Here is a 22,939-nt window from a genome sequence, read left to right as displayed (position 1 = left end):
GAAAACTAGGCAGCAGGAAAGAATTGTTATATATGACAAAGGAACACTAAAACATTCATTCTTTTGTTCCATGGTATTGTATTGTATTGTATTGTTTTGTATTGTGTTGTCTTTCTTTCCAACAAATGAGGGTAAATATTCCTTTGTCACACTGTGATGCATTGTGTTGTGTTTCTTTCCAAAAAATATTAGAAAAGATATGCCTTTGTCACACTGTGCTATATTGTATTTCTTTCCAACAAATGAAAGTAAACATTCCTTTGTCACATTTTGTTGTATTGTATAGTATTTTTACCCAACAAATCAGGATAAACATTCCTTTGTGACATTGTATTGTATTGTATTGCATGTCTTTCCAACATTTGAGGATAAACTAATTTTCTAATGCTTGTCTTAATTAATGGCGTGATTACTTTCACTCGTGCATGAAGTTCAACAGTCAATCTTTACGTATCATAAATTCTTAAACTCCTCTATAATTCATTCAAATGATTCCTAAAGTTTGACCAGTACATAAATCGTCACCTGACATACACGGACTTGATATTGTTCATACATGCTACATTAACTAAGGGTTTTCAAGTTATCGTTTTGTGAAGGAGGACATCAGTGTACTTTGAAGGTGGCTTCCTTGAAGTTAAAACGAAAATAGCGAGTAGTATCAAATGGAGATGAGGAGGGGGGTAGTTGGTCCCACCGCATGGGAGATGGGGGTCTCCAAAGCATCTTTCAGAACTGCATTGTCGGGGGGAGATAAGAATCAATGCACATAGAAAACAATGCAGTTTGGTACCCTAGCACTGTGGACGAAAGACATTAAAATATGTCGTGGATAACTTTGCAAGGATGATATAAGAACATATTCAAATGTCAGTAGGAGAAAGGGAAGTATTGGACAGTAAATAAAGGAATAAAGAAAGAATGCCACAAAATGACCACTGTAGGAAAAGGAGATGAAAATAATTTGTGCAATGGGCAGTTCTGCCAGGAGAGAAGAAAGCAATATAAATAAAAGAGGAAACATAAAATAAAGGATAGTTTCTTCAAAATAATACGCTTGAGAGAGCGTCTTCGTCATTTGAGAAAGCTGAAAGAACAGGAGCTTCACAAGGGAGGAATTCAAATAAAAAGATTCAACTCGAGATTAAAACAAGGGTTCTTCAACTGCCACCGACTGATAAGGACAGAGTCTACGATAAAGAGTGAACCTGCACTGACGGATAAGGAACAACATTCTAAAACAGAGGAGTCAGCACCACCTCACCATAACATTCCACTGATCACAAGCAGGAGGCAGGAAACTTACCTTATTATCTAACCCGTCAGTCCGTAAATCTCGACTCCGAGATCTCGTCATCTGAGGGCGACTAACAATCTCCAACTATTTTCATTTGGCCAGTTGCTGTTATCGGAGTTTGGCAATTATACGCTGACGCCGTAAACAAGACGTATAAACAACCGTTGTTGTTTTTGTTTTATTTTTTTTTTAATTCTGCGGGGAAACTTGATTCATTTCTCGAGAACTCCGAGATGGGTAGGCAGCGCGATGGAGGACGAAAGGGTAAGACATTCTTGATGAATATTATGAAAATGAATGATTTGCAATAAGAAAGGGACTTGGGACACAGAAATTGCAATAAGAAAGGGAATTGGGAATCAAAATTGCAATAAAAAGGGAATCGGGAAACAGAAAGTTCTCATAATAAAAAATGTAAACAGATATTACAATAAAAAGGGAATTGGGAAACAGGAATTGCAATAAAAGGTAACTGGGAAACAGAAAATTCAATAAGAAAGGGAATTGGGAAGCAGGAATTGAAATAAAGAAGGGAATCGGGAAACAGAAATTATATACAATAATAATAAAAACAATTGGGAAACAGAAATGGCAATAAAAAAAAAGGTAACTGGGTAATATAAATTACAATAAAAAAGGGAACTGTGGCAACAGTATTTGCAATAAAAAGGAAACTGGAACAGAAATTGTATTAAAAAGGGATTTGGGAAAACAGAAATTTGCAATAGAAAAGGAATCGGAAACAGAAATTGCAATAAGAAAGGGACTAGGAAACAAATTGCAATAAAAAAGGGAACTGGGAAATAGAAATTGTAATAAAAGGAGAATTAGGAAACAAAAATTGCAATAAAAAGGGGAATTAGGGAACATATTATAATAAAAAGGGGGCATTGGGAAAAAGAAATTATACACAATAAAAAAATAATTGGGAAACATAAATTGCAATAAAAAAGGGAACTGTGGAAAGAGAATTTGCAATAAAAAAGGGAATTGGAAAACAGGAATTACAATAAAAAAGGGGACTGGGGAAACAGAATTTGCAATAAAAAAGGGGGCATTTGGGAAACAGAGAGATTGTTGTATTTTCAACCTTTCGTTTCAAAACAAACTACATAACAATAAACACATAGAAAACTATGATAACTTTTATCATATCCATTCAATTGTATCACTCGCCATGTAATCTCTCTCTCTCTCTCTCTCTCTCTCGTCTCTCTCTCTCTCTCTCTCTCTCTCTAGAGCTCTCTCTCTCTTCCTAGACAGACACACACACACACACACACACACAGACAGACACAAGGTGTAGCGTTAGATACCTGCCTTAACTTTTTTTCAAATTCAAATCCATGCAATAATACCATTCTTCACTTAATCTCTCTCTCTCTCTCTCTCTCTCTCTCTCTCTCTCTCTCTCTCTCTCTCATACAAGAAAAGCTTCGATAGGGGTCTCGCCAAAACTGAAAAACGCAAATGGGAAAATTAAAGCGAGCTGTAAAAGAACGAATGGAAAAAAGAAAAGGATATTTTTCCATTATCCTGGAAAACCCGGAGGGAAGGATGGCAGAAAAATTCAGTATCATAACGGCCGAGCTTTCTGCTAAAAAAAAAAAAAAAAAAATCTGCTCTTTTGCAATAGCATAAATACTGGCTGCTCTTTTCTCGTTTCGAAGGTCCACTCCGTTGCACGAGTGAGGGAGTGAAGGGTTGAAGGAAGTGACATGAAGGTCTTGGTGATGTTCGCCGTGGGATTGCTCTTGCGAATTGAACGTAGCCGGACAATGCTACTCAAAGTATACCGCCCTTCTCTCTCTCTCTCAAACACAAACATACACCCTTATCTCTCTCTCTCTCTCTCTCTCTCTCTCTCTCTCTCTCTCTCTCAAGCACACACCACTACACATACACACACCAATGCACAATACTGCTATAAAATCAAAGTACAATTTTATAATGATTGACTGACTTATAAAACCTAGATTGCCAAGCCGAGTACTGGGACACTTTCGGCCATTCAGGGCTTAAGACAGAGAAAAGGGGGAGTTAAAGGGGTTGGACAGCAAGTTAAGGTGATCCAGAAATTTTTAAAAAATTATTCTTCTTCGAAATTAGCTGACAGGAGTCTTCAATATCCTGATTCATCTTCATAATTAGCTGACGACGATTTTAAGTAATCTAATTCTTATACTACATAATTGGCTGACAAGAATTTTCAGTCGCCTATTCTTCTGCAAAATTAACTAACATGAATTTCAGTCACCTATTTCTTTCTTCAGAATTAGCTGACATGAATTTTCAGTCACTTATTCTTCTTCAGAATTAGCTGACATGAATTTTCAGTCACTTATTCTTCTTCAGAATTAGCTGACATGAATTTTCAGTCACTTATTCTTCTTCAGAATTAGCTGATATGAATTTTCAGTCACATATTCTTCTTCAGAATTAGCTGACATGAATTTTCAGTCACTTATTCTTCTTCAGAATTAGCTGACATGAATTTTCAGTCACATATTCTTCTTCAGAATTAGCTGACATGAATTTTCAGTCACATATTCTTCTTCAGAATTAGCGGACATGAATTTTCAGTCACATATTCTTCTTCAGAATCAGCTGACATGAATTTTCAGTCACATATTCTTCTTCAGAATCAGCTGACATGAATTTTCAGTCACATATTCTTCTTCAGAATTAGCGGACATGAATTTTCAGTCACTTATTCTTCTTCAGAATCAGCTGACATGAATTTTCAATCGCCTATTCTTCTGCAAAATTAGCTAACAAGAATTTTTAGTTATCTAATTGACCCTCATAATTAGCTGACTAAAAATTTTTAATAATTCAATTCTTATAGTACATAATCGGCTGACAAGAATTTTCAGTCACCTATTTTTCAAAATTAGCTGACATGAAATTTCAACCACTATTTCTTCTTCAAAATTAGCTGACATGAATTTTCAGTTAGCTAATTAATCCTCATAATTACCTGGCAAGAATTTTTTTAGTCAACTCGAAAAGGAATTCCAACGATGTATTAATTCTCATAACTGGTTGTGAAAAGATTTACAAGTATACACTATCGAAAAAACTACTTTTTGTAAGTGGCAGACTATTCCTTTGGTAATAGTGCCGAAATATTATTTTGGAAATGACAAATACCACCAGCGGTATTTACAGCCTATACGATAACTGCATGCGGGTATAATCAATAATTGCTTCCTAGCGTTTGTCAAGGTAATTATCAATAAAGGTTATGTATACTTCTCGGTGAAGTTACTGTATGTTTCCTTCAGTATTTCAAAAGCTGATTTACCAAGGGACGAGATTGAATGAGAAAGATCTCTCTTTCTATCTGTCTATCTATCTATCTATAGATCTATATATATATATTATATATATATATATATATATATAATATATAGAGAGAGAGAGAGAGAGAGAGTGAGAGAGAGTATTTTATGAGCTCCTTTTATTACATGAAATAAAGCTTTAACAAAATATTTTTACGGTCATATATAGTATATATATATATATATATATATATATGTATGTATATAGTATATAGTATATAGTATATAGTATATATACATATAACATATAATGTGCATATATAAATATATATATATATATATGCATATATACATATACACTAAAGAGAGCTTCGTTATATTTTTTTGTTCCTTTGTAAATCAGCTTTAATAAATATTTAGCACCGCAATACGTTTCTGGTTCAGTGATGGTATATCTATATGGAAAAACTCTACGACCTCAAAGTAAAACGTCTTGGCACAAGCAACCAACGAGAGATCAGACGCATCCACAAAAGTGGCGCTGGAAAGTGCTTGCAACCAAGTTTTTGTCTAAAAGTCTTATCCTCACAAAACTGGAGACGGATAACGAGAAGTGACCTCAACGTCCTAACCCCCCCCCCCCCCCCCACCCCCCCCCCCCCCCCCCCCCCCAACATCCCAGCGGTCGCTTGTATGATATAGTATATTCTGACAGAAAACTCAGCCCTCTCCATCTCTTTGCCCTTCCGGGAACCGCGTACCTTTTCTCGTAACTTTTGACGCCATGACATCGTCTCTGGGTTCTAGGGAAAACAAGGAAGTTCCCGTGACACGATGAATAATGGGAAAAGGGTGAAAGGACCCGTCATGTTTCCACGACGCTCTTATCCGGTAAGAGTAGGAAGTGTGTTTGTATGCTGTACTCAGGCGATCTCTCTCTCTCTCTCTCTCTCTCTCTCTCTCTCTCTCTCTCTCTCTCTCACACTAAAAAAAGTCTTCCACTGAATGTAGTCAATTTCAAGTATATATAGATATATATATTATATAATGATATATATATATATATATATATATAAATTAAAGAGGAGAGAGAGAGAGAGATACATATATATACACACACATATATATACATATATATCTCCCTCTCTCTCTCTCTCTCTCTCTCTCTCTCTCTCTCTCTCTCTCTATAATAGATATATATATATATATATATATATATATATATATAGTATAATATATATATATATATATATATTATATATATCCTAGATAGATAGATAGACATACAGAGAGAAAGAGGAGGGGACATTATTAATCTCCACTCTCGTCCTTATGAAACATACTACATCCATAAAAATCTGCCACTGCAAACCAGAAACTCTGCTGCTTAATCAAACCTCAAAACCTGATACGTCCTAGATGCGCTGGCGATATTTTCACGTCCTATAACTACGGTAGGGGTGAATTCAATAGGTTCATTTATTCCAGTCAGTGAGTCAGTTCCAAATACGAACTTCAAAGCACATTCCCATTCCGGATATTTAGATCATGAGAGAGAACAGGTAAAATATGGGGCCTTTACCGCAGAGAGGAGACCAACATTGGACAGGTATCTATCTTTAGATGGGCATATAGAGTCTATCTTTAAACAGGCATATAGAAAATACTTTTAGACAGATGTACAGAATCAATCTTTAGACAAGCGTTTAAAATATATCTTGAGACAGGCGTACGGAATCTATTATTAGGCAAGCGTATAAAATCTATCTTTAGAAAGGCACATAGAATCTATCTTTATACAGATGTACAGAATCTATCTTTAGACAGACGTATAGAATCTATCTTGAGACAGGCTTATAAATCTATCTGGGGACAGGAGTATAAAATCTATTCTTAGACAGGCGTACAGAATCCATCTTTAAACAAGCGTATAAAATCCATCTTTAGAAAGGCATATAGAATCTAGCTTTAGACAGGCGTTTAGAACCCATCTTTAGCCAGGCATATAGAATCTATCTTTAGACAGTCGTGTATAGAATCTATCTTTAGTCAGGCATATAGAATTTACCTTTAGGTAGGCGTATAGAATCTATCTTCGGACAGGCGTATAGAAAGCGTATGGCCCAAGGCAAATGGACTGCTATTCTATCAACTCGAAATGAAGAGTGGTCTGGTGACCGTAAATAGCTATTTCGCCCAATGTCCAATTATCTGGGCAGCTTGCGATGTCAGAACGAGAAATGTGCTTGAAAGCGAATCCTACGTTTTTGCCGTTGAAGTATTTGTGGGAAATGGACAGCAACGTGGCCACCTTGCATTAGAAAATTAGGATGATTTGAAGTGAATGTCCAATATCAGTATCATGAGGTCATGGTCATGATTAATGATGTCAGTGGTTACATTACGACTACTGTTCAATGCTGTCAGTGGTTACATTATGAACATTGTTTAATGCTGTCAGTGGTTACATTATGATCACTGCTCAATGCTGTCAGTGGTTACATTACGATTACTGTTTAATGCTGTCTACGGTACATTACGACCACGTTTAATGCTGTCAGTGGTTACATTACGACCACTGCTCAATGTTGTCTGTGGTTATATTATGGCCAATGTTTAATGTTGTCTGTACTTACATTACGACCATGTTTAATGATATCAGTTGTTACATTACGAACATGTTTAATGTTGTCAATGGTTATATTAGGGTCACTGTTTAATGTTGTCAGTGGTTGCATTACGGACTGGGTGGTACAGTAAGTTCCAGAAGTGAAGCGACAAATCTCAGAATTGATCGTACTTCTATAGAAACTCATTGGGTTGCCAGTTAGTATATTTTATTCCAATTATTGTCATCCTATTTATCTGATAATATGTATCAGTGATTAACTGATAAGCGCACAAAGTATTTCCCCAGTGAATGATCAATGTTAGTTCAGTAATTGTTTATTAATAGAAAAAAAAGAATTTCCCCAAAGAAACATCTGCGGCTTCCAAGTGTGATATGAAGTGTTCAACCATAGAATGGCAGCAGGAACCGTGTGCATAAGCTGGCCTAATATTTGTAAATTAACTTTCTACTTTTATAGTGTTATATCGAAAGTTATTATGATTTCTTTTGATAAAGCACAGAGAAGTTTAGCATCTGATTAAATGAAATATAAATAAGACAAGTTGGTGAAAAAAAACAAAAAACAAATCCAAGTTATGTGCGCGTTTAGCGTTGGTTACATGGTTAGGCCTATTTCAAGAATCAAGGAAATATATTTTCCAGCTTGTTAGTTAATAATTTCATGGAATTTCTCGATTGTGCAAATTTTTGCATGCGGAATTGCGTTCAGGTCGCACCAGACAAGTATTTCGTAGGTTTCCACTTTTTTTTCTTTTTTGTTCTTTCTTTCAGTGCATAAGTGAGACTATTCTTGTCCATACGATCCGGAGTGTGAATATGCTTGGCGAGTATTATTTAATTCGAGTATCCCCTGTTATGCTCTCCTCTCGCTCTCTCTCTCTCTCTCTCTCTCTCTCTCTCTCATGGACGTTTTTTATCTATTCAGGAATAACCAGAGGCGGTCTGTTTTAAGAATCGAGCACTAGGCCTATTGGTCATGCTCGGGTGCTTCTTTATATATATATATATATATATATATATATATATATATATATATTATAGTATATATATATATATATATATATATATATATATTATAGTATATATATATATATATATATATATATATATATATCCAAAAAAAAACTCATAAAATTCTGTTATGCAATAATACTTGACTGGATCGAACTGATTGCTGGTTGTCAGTGGTGATATGAATTTGGGTGATATCACTCCCTTATGATACGCCCACTTACGCAAATTCAGTCTTAAATTTCACGGTTGGGATATGATCGAAGATTTGAAGTAATAGGTTGAGTGAAAAAGGTGGAGTTAGTATTGTGGGGTAGAGGTAGAGGTAGAGGTAGAGGGGGTGGGGGGGGGGGAAGGGGTGGTTGGGGTCTGTAGTCCCCTACTTAACCAGATGGTGATTTTACGGGTGTTCTGGTTGTTTGCGACCGACTTTCTTATTATTTATATAGCGAGTCTGTTTCCCAGGTGCAAGGATAGGTCCTGGTGTCGGTCCTGAAGGTTCTATCTTTGCCTAAATAACAGACAGTGGCCCTGCATTGTAAGCCTTGCAATGCCCGGAACTAGGCCTAGTCACCTGAAGGTAGCAGCAGCAGTTAGAGCCTTTCTCGAAGATGGTATTTTATGTTCGGTCCTAGAAGCTAGAGTCAGAGCTACAACCACCCCCAACTTCTCCATTGAATCTAGGTGCATTCATGGTTGATTATGTTTAATGTCGCGGAGATTTCCCTTCACATTCTATTGATACTTGCATGGTTTTATGCATCTTTGCTAAAATAATTGATTATATACTATAATATTAAATATTTGTTTCCACATTGCTCGAAATATACATTGGTAATGTTGGTCATCCTGTGTTGAACGAAAATTTCAAATTGTTTCGTTTCTATAGTTTGAAGTAATTGCTATACTTTAAAATAATACTATTGCCGTAATTTTTTCTTATGATTGTTATAAAATATCATAGATTTGATATTTGTGCAATCATATGTTAGCTTTATTTTGCTTGATAGAGCTTTCACTGTGGATATATTTTTCAGCTACGATTTATAGTTGCCAGTTAGTGAATTTCGAACGAAATTCTCTGAAATTTGTTCGCTTCAGTTTGTGGAACTTACTGTACCAAAAACAAACCAGTTGGGAATCCTCCTGTTACCTAAACAAACAGACTTCCAACATAAAAAAAAATAAATAAATAAGCAAATAAATTCCTGATAAGGTTTCTGTCACGGGGTCTGTTCCCAGGAATGAATTAACCGAAATAATACAACATTCTAATTCTATTTTCCTGCTTCAATGTCCAATTATTCAACAGATAATCTTAAAAAAATACTAATGATTAAATTTTCTACCATGAAAAAGTATTATCATTTGTCCCTGTCAATTGTGTTCGTTTTACTTCTATGATTGTCGTTGTAAGCATAATTCCAGAAGGTATAGTTAACCCAGCAATATATGTACTCACATGTAACGTGTACACGCACATGTATATTACCTCATACATACACATGCACAAGAATCTGAAGGCATAACTGTGGAGAGTACTGCCTTGCTTTTTTTACGTTCCTTTACTGGGCGTTTATGTCAAACGTGATGAAAAAGTGACAAGAAATCCCATTTCACGGAATTTCCCAGCCGTCAAAAGGTCTCCTTTACCCTTGAAGTTGGATCACGATAATAATTCAGTACTTCTCGGAAGAGCTATTTGACGCTTTCTAGAGTGAAAGTCTGAGAGTAGAGAGAGAGAGTAAAAGGCTTATGAAAAATAGAAAGGTGAGACGCGGGGGGCGAGGTTGCAATGAATGAAACATTAATGGGGGAGTGGCAGGGATGTATATGACTACAGAGGCTTTGGGTTGAGAGTTTTTATGGAGGGGTGGGGGGAAAAAATAAATTTTTTTTTTATTTTCCTTCTTCTTTTAAAAAATCAAGTGACGTCAATATTAGTTCGATTTGTTCTCTAAACCTACATGTAAGAGCTAATTATAATATATTTTTGAGAGTCTTATTATTTTGAATTGAGTTCGGCTATTTACTGCTTTATGTCCATATATATTTTTTGTGGACTTGAATACTTATTCAAAGTTAGTCTGTCCAGTGCAAGATTATTTTATATAATGTAAATAATAATAATGTATTCCTCTAGCTTTGTATGTCTGTTGCAATACTTAGTTATTAAATTCATAATACTAAAATAAATGACACCATTATGGGAAATACAGTTTCATTTAAATTTCTTGGTTATTTATACAATGTGCAAATTGAATAAAGGCGTATATAATATCCAGTGTTCTTCATGGTAGCGTTCTTGGACCACTGCTCTTTATATCATATACTGACGAAATGTTTTGACCTATAAAACAAGCTGTGATTTTCTTTAATCATTGTACTATTATGTGAATACGCCTGTGGTTTCCTAGCTGATTTCAAGCATTAAGCTTACCATGGCAATGATTCTGGTGGCTGAAGAGTAAGAAAATGTATTAAAAAATTATGCAATTCTATTTTTTGGAGTAAAAATATATGAATATTTAAAGATTTTCCATCAATCTTTAAATCTATTCTTTCATGTAATTGCTATCTAAATTACTAAAACAACTTAGACATGAGAGTCCTCAGCTGTGAATAAGCAATTCTCACCCCAGTAAGCTGGAGGTAGGATCACACCTTGTTGTTTCCGAACTAAATCAATTTCTAGATTTTTCAGTCTATATGGGCAGTGTTATAAGAACTGCATAAAGCGGGAACAAATATTTAATTCGTCGTATTAGTGGCTTTAAACACAAGACGAAACTAAAGAAATATTTAAAAAACAAATTTAATATGCCCCAGAAGTTTTTTCTAAAAAAATTATGCCCCAGAATAATTTTTTCTAAAAAAACAATTTATTAAACCCCATATCTGTATGAAATGATTTTTTATGTCCCAGAAGAATTTTTTTCTTAAAAATCAATTCATTATGCCTCATATCTTTATGAAACCATTCATTATGACCCAGAAAAAAAGCTTATTCTAAAGAAACCCAATTTATTATGCCGCAGAAGAAAAGTTTATTCTAAAAAACAATTAATATGTCCCATATCTATAGAACAATTTGTTATGTCTCAGAAAGACTTATTCTTAAAACAATTTATTTTGCTCCAGAAGAAAATTTTAATCTAGGAACAATTATGCCCTGGAAATAAAGTTTATTCTAAAAAACAATTTGTATGCCCCATATCTATAGGAAGCAATTTACTGTCTCAGACAAATTTATTCTTATAACAATTTATTATGACCCAAAGAAAGATTTATTCTAAAGTACAATTTAATATGCCCCGGAGGAAAACCCTATTCTAAAAAAAAATGTATTACACCCCAGATCACCCCAGATGAATAATACAAAACAATTTATTATGCCCCACAAGAAATTTATTCTAAGAAACAATTTATTATGCCCAGAAGAAAAATTAATTCTAAAAAACTTCATTACGCCCTGGGAGAAAAACCTATTCTAAAAATTATTTTATTATGCCTAAGAGAAAAAGATTATTCTAAAAACATTTATTATGCCTCAGGAGGAACTTGATTCAAAGAGCAATTTATTAGGCTCTGGAAGAAAGCTTTACTCCAAAAAAATTCATTATGCCTTAGAAGAAAATTTATTCTAAAAAAACAATTCATTAGGTCCCAGAAAAAAAGAGGATAGAAATTACGTACATAGACACATCCGGCAACTCTACACATGTAAACACGAAGTCCTATAAAACTAAAAACAAAAAATAAGAAGCTAATATACGAGTAATGTGAGAATGAAACAAAAAATGGACAATTATGAAAATGAAAACTTGGGTATGGAGGAAAAAATCCCTTTAGGCACTGAAACTGTAAACAAGAAATAATGAATTAACTAATAGCTGTTCCATGGACTCCCCACCCTTCATTAATTACGAGTGAAAGATAAAAAAAAAATAATGTCCAAGAAAAAATAAAAAATTAATAAATAAATAGATCTAAATAAGAAAATACAAAAATAAATAGATTTGATCAGTTATAATGTAAGACTTTAGTTATTTTTTAAGCTGAATTTACTTAGTGGTTTTTTTTCTTCAAAATTCGTTAAAATTATGAGAGAAATAGTCATCCAGATAAAAATCAATCACTGAAAAATAAAATAGTCGAACGTCATAATACAAAAAACTTGAGATTTAAACAACACAGTACACTCTTATTCGCTTAAGTCGATATCTGTGCAAATGTAATATATTTATTTTTTTAACACATTTAAATAAAAAAGAAGCATAACATAAGAAAAATTAACTAAAAATGTAAAAACCGTCTCCAAGCGCAATTGTAACTTCACGATTGAATACAACTTTATCAGCAAACAATACATGACTAATGGGTATCAATATATATATTACCAGCGTTAAACGAGTGTACTTTGAATCGCATGAGAAACCTTTACAAAACAGCAAATTTGGTAGACATCCACGCAAGACTGTTTCATACTTCAACAAATGATCCTCTGCAAATTCATTCGAACTTTTTTTTTATTCAAATTTCCACGCAGTATACCATCTGTCAATAATTCCACATGCAATATTAAATTACAGTGTATTATTGTAATGTAATAATGAAATGTATATAGGCTAGAATCGGTAGTCTAGCTAACTAACTACAGACTATTATAACCCAGGAATACGGTGGTTACAAATTCCTACTATACCTGAGAGACGTGGCAAACTGTCGTCGCTGTATTCTTTACTCGAGGAGCCTGGAACACACAAAATACAAATGAATAACAGATAAAATAAGCATAAATCAGCAAATACAAATACGTGTATGTATATATATATATATATATATATATATATATATATATATATATATATATATATATATATATATCTTAAATCCACGGTATATAAAGGACTATCAACTTCTATTACATTGAGTGTGAACTTGAAAATGTAGAAAATATACCACAAAAGCATTGTTCCAAGTCCCTGTTTTCACTTACTTTTCTACGGTGGATTTAAGATTATTCTCTAGTACGTGTTCATTCGTGCTAAATTGGATATATATATATATATATATATATATATATATATATTATATATATATATATATACATATACACACAAACACACACACACACACACACACATATATATATATATATATATATATATATATATATACATATATCATATGTATATATATATATATATATATATATATACTATATATAGAGTATACATACAAATATATATATATTACACATAACATATATAAGATATAGATATTATTAGATATATATATATATATATATATAGATAGATAGATTATATATATATATATATATATATATATATATATATATATATATATATATATATATATATATATATATATATGTGTGTGTGTGTGTGTGTGTGTTAGATGTAAAAGGGGGCTATGATTAATAATATATTTGATGTACCATTATAATGTGAGGTGCAGACTGATCATTTTTAACTTCCCATGGACACAGAGTCCGAGCAACGACCTAAGAATGTTTGATCTCTTTTTCTGGGATGGTGTGATACAAAGATGCTTACTTAAGCAGGTCAATGTTCATTCTGTGGGTATGTGAGTTTGTGAGGGCTTGTTCAAGGTGCCTTGAAAACTGGCTGTGACCAGTTAATTGGGGCGTTGATGAAGTGTGTGAATTCGTGTGTATGTGTACGAAACTATGTTCATTCATAACGGCATGGTTTAGCCAAGAACTAGGGAAACAGCTACGAGAGAAAAGGCAGAATGCTGGGATAGCTCTGCGAAAGCTATATTTGAAAGTGTGTGAAATTCCAAGCTGTAATGGGTAAGTGTTATCATCTTTAGCCAAAAGGATGGCTTGTCGTCTGTTTGACATTTTGTAAAGATGTTTCTATTTCATTAATCTTTTGACTTTGTCTTTACAATTGTGTGTGCTCACTAGTGTGTTCTCCTGTCTTTTAAACAGGCAGTTCTAATGAGGGGACCAAGTTGTCCTAGTGAGGAGACTGAGTGTCCTAGTGAGGGGACCGAGGTTGTCCTAGTGAGGGGACTGTATTTTGGAGAAGAGATAATTGGTGTTTGACTAATTACTGATGAGACATTTAAATACCGGGGGGCGGGGTTGTCTGTGAGACTTGAACTGTTATCATTCCACTAATTGTCTTGTAAGAACTTGAATTATTCGACTAATACTTTGTCTTTGAATAAAACGAACATATTTTTGTAACTCCGACTCTGATTTAATGACCTATGTAATGGAGAGAGAGAGAGGAGAGAGAGAGAGGAAGGAGAGAGAGAGAGGGCTTTTGCCAATGATCACTTTGAGAGAGAGAGAGAGAGAGAGAGAGGAGAGGACTGAGGGTTACCAGTTCGCCTAACGGTGTTCGAACGACAAAGCCTTTTGTGAGATTGTGAAAAATTGTTAAATTTCAGTACTAAGTAGAGGGAATGAGAAATATCCGTCTGTTAACTGTGGTAATGATATGAGAGAATTGAAAATAGTCATCAATTTTGCCCAGGGCGAGATACCTCGAGGGGTTGGGCACATTCAATTAGAGCTGAGACCTTGTGAGTGCATTCCTGGGACATCTGCGTGTATGTGAATGATCGGCGAGTGCATTGTGCCGACGGGCTTCGCGTGTTATGATTGAGGCAGATTCTGGATTTTCTTCTGATTGTGAAGCAGTGAGTGTTACAAAATGTGTTTTTTGAGTCCTAGGGGTTATTATTTTTTTAATCATTTTGTGAGTTGTGGGATGGGTTTAGGATATCACATTTTTTTTTCCCATAGTAGCAGAAAGTGATGGTGTTTTTTTTATTGGTGCATGTTTAGAAGAGACGCATTCTTCTTTGTGTTTATATATGTGTGTGTATGAACGGTTTTCATACATGCGAAACTGTGCTTGAATTGCAATTTTTTGCTTGGAGACAAAGAGCCCCCACTCGTTCTTACGCGCTTGGCGTAATTTCTGCTAACCGACCCACAGGGGTATTGCAAGGGGAGGGTAGTATGGTCTGCCTCGGGGGGGCATTGCTTACCGGGAGGGTGAACGCTCTTTTTTTTTTTTTTTTAGTGGGGGATGAACTCCTTTTTTTTTTTCTTTGTGTCAGGGCATCAGGGATGCCCTCGATAATGAATTTCCAATGCCAAAGGACATCAGCTGATAATGATTGGTTGATGATGTGAGATGCCCGTGGGATTTTTTTTTTTAGAAAAGAGACTTTCTTTCGTTTGAGTGAAGAGAAAAGGAAATGAAATGCATATGGGATGTGTGTAAGTTTTCCTTATGCTTTGGAAGGCACAATTATAATGGGGACACAGTGATTATTTTTTTTTAATAGAGATTTGCTTGGTGTTGGAGAGATTACTTTAAAATGGTGCTGTGTGGTAATGAGTGGTGATGACTGATGATGATTGTCAATTGGTGATGCCATTGCTGAATGATGATGATACCCTCCCGGGAGTGGTAAGGTAATGGGGTTGTATAAGCTTAATGGTGAGTGGTGTTGATTTTTAGCGTGGAAATGGTGGCGTATACTGGGGGATTGGGCACATATTGGTGTAAAGACTGGGGGAATTGCAATATTAATGCCCTTACTTGAGATATTTGCAGAAGAATTATGACTGTGGAGATTTATTATTATTATTATTAATATTATTATTATTATTATTATTACTTGAGATATTTTACGGGAGAGTTACTTAAGTAGAATTATCATTATTGGGATATTTCATGGGAGATTATTTTATAATTATTACAGATAATTATATTATGGAGAATTATTACAATGAATTATGGGAGAAGTTTTGTGGTTAATTATTTATTGAGTTTTTATGACTTTGGAGAATATGTCAGTAATTCATGGGTGATGAATCTGGCTGAATTTTTGGTGAATGGTGCTGAATTTTGCTGAACTTCTGGTGAATTTTGGTGAATGGGCAAGCAGTAACATTGTGATGTTTTTATACTAATACTGGTGATTTTCATGATAGCAATTTTGGTGATACTGCTGATAATGATACTTCTAATACTAGTGATTTTTTTTTATGCTAACGTGGGTGTTGTAATGCTATCAAGGGTGGTGTTGTTTTTTTTATAATTTGGGAGGAACTAATGAAACATTTGTTGTTTTTCTTTTTTTTTTTATGAGTCCAGCAGATAATTGCTTTGACATCTACGTGAGTCACGGGGATAGTTAACAGTGCCGTTGATTTTTCTTGTTCCCTTTTTGGATGTTAGCCATTGCTGACACAAGTTTTTTATCATGGGTGAATTTGAAAAAATTTATTTTTCTCTCCAGTTTGTGAATTTTTTTTAATGTCTCAGTTTGGGACTTGTAGTCATTGTTCGGGAACTGTGTTTTTGTGTTTTCAGCTGTTTGATGCTGCAAAGAGATTTATGGGAGAATTTGCATTTTTTTGAATGCATATGTAATAGCACTAAATTTTTTTTCTGGATATTTATGTTCCAGAAGATGTGGGTTTCTTGCACAATACCTTTGTTGTATTTGTGACAACTTTGCCAGATGGGAAACTTGGCTAAGTTTCTAGTGGCATATGCCGTAGTGCATATGGAGAAGTCTTGGCTTAGACCACTTTGAATTTGGAGTTTTGATAATGAGTGGTGGCACATTGGTGATTTTTTCTAGAATTTCCTGGACAATTTTTTATTTGCCGAGTTTTTTGCCCTTTTTCAGCAGTTATGCTAAGCAGAGAGTTTATAGTTTTTGACTATAACATTGAGTTATTTTCCTGGAGAAATTGGAGGTATAATATTTTGGAGATATCATTTAAGATATATAATTTTGGAGATATAATATTTGGCCATTTGATATTTGCCTATGGTGGTGAGAGCTATGTTTAGTTCAATTATTTTGCAGCCATCTTTGTTGCAAATGGAGACAACTTTTTGAGGAGATATGGGCAATATTTATGAGTGTGTCAGCTGGGTGATTTGAGTGCATATTTTTTGGAGATGGAGTTACATTTTGATTATCCTGCTTGGAGATATATATTCTTTGGAGTTTTGTTTTATTCCACATGGAAGTTATTGGTTGAAATAGAGGTAAGTATTTTTTATTTGCCAAAACAGAGGTGAATATTTTTTTTTTTTGCTGGAGTGGTGGTTTTATTAACATGTGGTTATTGGGGCAAATAAGAGGGAATATGGTGTGGTGTGGTTATTATTAAATGGAGGAAATATTTTTATCATGGGGTGGTGTTATTATTAATATGGTGATATATATATATATGTGGAGATAGAATTAATCTTTGGCGGGTGATCTTTTTTTTTCGTGGTTATGACTTTTTTTCTGGGAGTTTTTTTCGAGCAAAGAGAAGAGTTCTGTGTTCTTCTTTCTTTTTGGTTTCGTGACTAATTGGAGGCGAGTGCATACTGCATTGTGGTCCTATGGAATGTATTTTTGGAGGCATATAATTGATGAATTATGAGTTTATCGTAGTTTTTTGTCCGAATAGGTGATAATTTTTTATATTAATTGGGCAGTACATGTGGGAGACGTTTCTAGGACAGTTTGATACTGGACATTTTGATACCGGACATTTTGATACCGGACATTTTGTGACTAGGCTTTTTCACTACCGGATATTTCGATACCATTATATAAAGTATAAATCCAAATTATGTATCAAAGTAAGGAGTTAAAAGTACAAATAAAAAATATAGACACAAAAAAATTTATTAATTTGTAAAACACAGTACAAGTATGATTAAAGAAAAAGCAACAATATTATCTAGTTAAAAATGTTTAATGTTATGAGCAATGCCACGAAGATATTGTATTTTATTTGAGGGGTCATACCGTTCCAGCAATTTTTTTATAAGCTGATCGGCGTCTGTATTTTTTCTTTGAGGTTGCGCTGTCTCCACGATTGAGATGGGCATTCTGTTGCACTGAGAGCATCTTCATGTTTTAAAGCATTATAAGGGACCAAATGTTAGGATGCACATTTGTCACGACGTTCTTAGAAGCATCATGAAATCCTTGCAACATATTTGTTATTGGTGCGGGGCATACCATTTTCAATGCGTTCATGAACATTCCATAAATGAATAGAGAAGGCTGGCTCGACTCTTCGCCTTCGTTGGCCACGACCCCTCACTCATCCAATATAATTTGTTTCGAAAATATGCAACAAGCTCTTGCGGAAAATCGGTCGTCATCAGTTAATTCTTCGAAGCCGTCAATAACATCGTCAATGGGAAGGAAAGCATGCGCGGGTAAACATCTCACTTTTAAACTAAAATTATCATCTTGGTGATATTGATGTTTGAAACCTAATGTTACAACTTGTTTGTAAACATTTTGTGACAGGTGAAATAGGGCAACAAGAAACATCTAAATTAGGGAAAATATATAATAAACTATTGATGGCTGCTTTTTCAAAATCCATCATCACAGTGGCTGGTTCGACATTATGCAAGAGTTCTTTTATAGTAGTAAATAGTCTAGCATAAGTATCTTGTATCTTATTTGGTAACAAGGCGAACATTCTCGGAACACTAATGCCATTTGTCTTGAATATGTAAAGTGTACAGTTGATAATAAATAATTGGGCTACAATTAAAAGTTCCATCTACGGCCCAACTTTTGGCTCTTTTGATGTCACTAATTCCGAGTCAGTAGCAAATATTAAAATTCTTCAGTATCATGTTGTCCACTGTCAAACTGTAGCCACTTCAAACCATTTTCAAGGTAACAATACGGATCAGGAATCAAATAACCATGCCGTACCTGAGGTATAGGCGGTACATTTTCTTCTATTTGTCTTCAACGCCTGATACTAGGACCTCAACGAAGATACTGAAGCTAATTCTGAAATAGCACATACATTCAGATTTTGGGTTTCTTTACATATTATATACATATTATAGTACGAGGAGCATCTTGTGTTGAACCAGACATTATTTCAGTTGATGATGTGCTAATTTTGATTCCACTCTTGCTGCTGTAGCAATGTGATTATGCTCACCTACAGTCTTAACGATTTTGTTGTCACTATCACCAACATAGGTGTGTACGCGGGGTTACATATCCTATTTTCTGCACTGCCAATACTGCTTTGAACCATCCTTATTAGTTTTGTTTATCATATATATAGTTTAGATCATCCACTAATTTTTTTTCAATTTTTTGTTGAAGCAATTAGACGAGCCATGGGTGATACAATAAGAATATCTATATTTATCGTTGATAGCTGAGCGTTAGTAGTTGACCCTTTGGTAGTAGACTGAGAGTGATAAAAAAAACTGAGTATATTCAGGTTCCGACCAATGTTTACTATAAATAGCAGGTGTTTGAAAAAATTAAAACAACCATTACAAGAAAAGTGTGGCAATTATATAAACAACCAATCATAAGAAGAGTGTGGCCCTCAAAGAAACTCTTATCTTCGCGCACACACATAGTGGTATCGAAATGTCCGGTAGTAAAAAATCCTAGTCACAAATGTCCGGTAACGAAAGAAATGTCCGGTATCAAAATTTCCGGTATCAATATGTCCAGTATCAAAACTGTCCGGTCACCGTGGGAGACATGTCTCAGAGGACAATCTTTGAGCAGCTTATTTATATCCTGGAGATAATTTAGTGAAATGTGCTTACTTAGTGTCCAGTATAGAAACTTTTTTTGAAAATCCATGGGTTTCTGAAGTTGTGAGTCTTGACTAGACAAGTTTATGCTGCAGTTCGAGCACACGTGTCCGCAGGTGGATTTTCTGCTGAATATGGTGTGCTGACTCTTTTCCTCTAGTGTGATTGCTCAGAGTTTTTTGCAATATCTGGAAATGTTGACTATAGCATTTCATGAAAGTGCACGTGTAAGAGTTTGCTTTCTGCCTGTCCGGTCGATGAATAGTTGCGATGGCGAAAATTCCGTAACTATGCATATTGCATTTGTTGGGAAAAACACCGGGTTATGTACATCATGCAGTATGTTATGTGCTTTGTGATGGGGGAAGTTCACTTGTCATTATCTTTTTTTTATTTTTCTTAATTTTTTTTTTTCCTTTCCTATGAGAGATGATTTGGGGGGATTGAGCTTTTAAAATAGCATTTCTTTTGGGACGGGAGATGTAATTTGTTGGGTTTTTGTGAGTTGCATGAAATGAGCGTTTGAACATTAAAGTCTCATGTAATTAACTATGTGAGCAGTAAAGGGTTTTGCCGTTAAACACTGGAAATTTTTACTGATTTGTGGGTTGCTGTAATATCAGAGCTGAGAGAACATTTTTGATTTTTGGGTCTGGGCTTGTTACGTGATTTTTTCTTCTTGGGCTCATTACCTTTTTTCTTTTTTTACTTGTGAGAACTTTTGAGTTGGAATGTGAGTGCAGAAGTCCGTGGAGTTACTGTGAGTTTTGGGTGAGGTGTGTTAGTGTGTGAGTTTGGAGAATTAATTTAGAGAACCTAATATTTTTTTTTGTTTTTGCTGAGTTGTGATAATGACTTATGATTAAGTGGTCATATTAAATGGAGTTAATTGGGAGACGTTCAGTTAGTATTTCTGAATTTTTGAGTCATTATTTGATAGAAATAGTATGTCTGGGGGTTAGTTTTCTTTTTTGATGACCGATGACTTGACTGACATACTTAAACACACCATACACGTCGTTCCCCGATGCTAGGCAAGACGCCCATCAGCGTGCAAAGATGTTGCTGTCGTCTGCCTAACTACGAGAGTTTTGCTACGAGTCTACAGAGTTCGACAGCGCTTTGGGTCTATAGAAGCCGTTGGAGTGTTTTCCACTGGGAGACATTTCGCCTTCCACAGCTTGCTACAGTCTGTGCAGGAAGTTGCAGACATAGAGGATATTCAAGAAGTCCAAAATGAGAAAATTTATACTCCCAAGTGTTATTGGAGGTGAACCGTGATAGACATTACTTTATAATGCCAGAGACGTGCAGTTACTACTATATTTGTGATTTAAGCCCGCCAATGTGTTTTATATATATATATATATATATATATATATATATATATATATATATATATATATATATATATATATATATATATATATATATACTATATAAGCTGTTTTATGTGAGCTATGGCTAGGCAGGGCTAGGCCAGGTAGTGGCCCGCCGCATCTGTTTAGACAAAAGGGGGCTATGGATTAATAATATATTTTTTTGATGTACCATTATAATGTGAGGTGCAGACTGATCATTTTTAAACTTCCCATGGACACAGAGTTCGAGTGATGACCTAAGGAATGCTGATATCTCTTTCTGGGATGGTGTGATACAAAGATGCTTACTTAAGCAGGTCAATCTTCGTTCAGTGGGTATGTGAGTTCGTGAGGGCTTGTTCAAGGTGCCTTTGAAAACTGGCTGTGACCAGTTTAATTAAAGGGGTGTTGACAAGTGTGTGAATTCGTGTGTACGTGTACGAACTATGTCCATTCATAACGGCATGGTTTAGCCAAGAACTAGGGAAACAGCTACGGGAGAAAAGCCAGAATGCTGGGATAGCTCTGCGAAAGTTATATTTGAAAGTGTGTGAAATTCCAAGCTGTAATGGGTAAGTGTTATCATGCTTTAGCCAAACGGAATGCTTGTCGTACTGTTTGACATTTTGTAAAGATGTTCTATTTCATTTAATCTTTTGACTTTGTCTTTACAATTGTGTGTGCTCACTAGTGTGTTCTCCTGTCTTTTCAACAGGCGGTTCTAGTGAGGGGACCGAGTGGTCACCCTCAGTGAGGGCGGGGACTGTATTTTGGAGAAGAGATAATTGGTGTTGACTAATTACTGATTGAGACATTTAAATACCGGGGGGTTGTCTGTGAGACTTGAACTATTATCATTCCATTAATTATCTTGTAAGAACTTGAATTATTCAATTAATACTTTGCTTTGAGTAAAACTTATATATTTTTGTAACTCTGACTCTAATTTAATGACCTGATGGAATGGAGAGAGAGAGAGAGAGAGAGAGAGAGAGAGAGAGAGTACGAGAGGAGAGAGAGACGGGCAGTTTGATTTTGCCTTTGATGTGATCGCTTTGAGAGGAGAGAGGAGAGAGAGAGAGAGAGAGAGAGAGGAGTAGAGACTGAGGGCTACCAGTTCCCCTAACGCTCAGGCTAAACGCATACCAAATATTAAAATATCGGGGGCGACGCCCTTCGCTGGTATATATATATATATATATATATATATATATATATATATATATATATATATATATATATATATTAGTGAGCAGATTGTATATAATTAAATTTCATTCAAGACTCCTTGTCCCAGAAATTTAGATACAACGTGGTATTGGAAAGTTATTTCGTAAACGTCTTCTCCAACTGCATTTCCCACTGCTCATAGCCTTCCTTTGAATCACCTACAAGGCTTTAACGAATTGTTTGTTAACGTCACTTATATTAAATTGCTTATAAGTATCACTCCCAGTTTGCATTATATTTCATCTTGGATGACTCCTCTCCCAGCCTTCAGCACTCTTAGTTAACATTTACCTAACGCTGAAATAATCCAAAGTGACGTTGTGCATTTCTATATTGCAGAGAGAATTCCTCAGTGGACGAGTCGGATACGTACTCGCCTACCAATCTGGTAGCCCGAGCTCGCTCCTAGCTGCCTCCAGCGCGGAATCAGAGGAATGTATTTCTGGTGATTAGAAATTCATTTCTCCATATAATGTGGTTCGGATCCCACAACAAGC

Source organism: Macrobrachium nipponense, chromosome 13, assembly GCF_015104395.2.
Source record: "Macrobrachium nipponense isolate FS-2020 chromosome 13, ASM1510439v2, whole genome shotgun sequence".
Taxonomy (NCBI): domain Eukaryota; kingdom Metazoa; phylum Arthropoda; class Malacostraca; order Decapoda; family Palaemonidae; genus Macrobrachium; species Macrobrachium nipponense.
Note: the sequence above shows the minus strand (reverse complement) of the source record.